We start from the raw sequence: 909 nt of genomic DNA on the forward strand, positions 1-909 counted from the left end.
CTGCGGTAGGCTACTGAATAACTCTCACTTAAACATCTATCTCGAGATGAAAAAACACCCTGGTAGGCCGGTATTGTTTTGAAATGGTAATGAACTGGTTATCGATCCCTTCTTTACGTTCCTCAGTTCCTGACCGTGACAGTGACCAGTTGTCGTGGTGATAGGGATATTAAGGGTGACGGGGACGCCCACACTTGTTTGATTCATCAAGTCCCGTTGGTTGAAAGTGTTTATTTTTCGATTCAACCTGTTTTGATGAAGGTTTAGTCTGTTCCAATCCCTGAAATCAGTGTTTCAACACACACATTTCGAGAGATAAGGTGAGTACACATACACAAACACACACACACATTCCATCCAGACGTTCAACATATCCACACACACAAAATAGAGACACAAAATTTACATTTGACACTCTTAGCCAGAGCGACTTACAGTAAGTACAGGGACATTCCCCCGAAGCAAGTAGAGTGAAGTGCCTTGCCCAAGAAGGACACATTTTTCACTGCCGGGAATCAAACCGGTAACCTTCTGATTAATAGCCTGATTCCCTAACCGCTCAGCCATCTCACCCACAATATTTCTCCTCCCTTTCAGTTGAGAGGGGATGAGGCAGGGAGGTAGGGTGGTAAGGGAAATGGGGTTAGGGGAGAGGGAGTAGGAGGATAAGGGGTAGGATAATGGAATGTAGGTGAAATGAGGCCCAAACTGAACATCCCACCTGCACATGAGTGAACAAGAGAGACCAGAGAGAGAGGTAACTGTGGAGGGAGGGAGGGAAGGGTGGAGGGAAGGAGAGGAGGCGAGGAGGGAAGGGGGAGAGGAGGGAAGAGAAGGAGGAGAGGACCAGAGGGGCTCTGCCAGAGCAAGAGGAGGTTGCTATGCGGTTGCTATGTGAGGCCTGTAAAC

The sequence above is a fragment of the Osmerus mordax genome, chromosome 16 (assembly GCF_038355195.1).
Source record: "Osmerus mordax isolate fOsmMor3 chromosome 16, fOsmMor3.pri, whole genome shotgun sequence".
Classification (NCBI taxonomy): Eukaryota; Metazoa; Chordata; class Actinopteri; order Osmeriformes; family Osmeridae; genus Osmerus; species Osmerus mordax.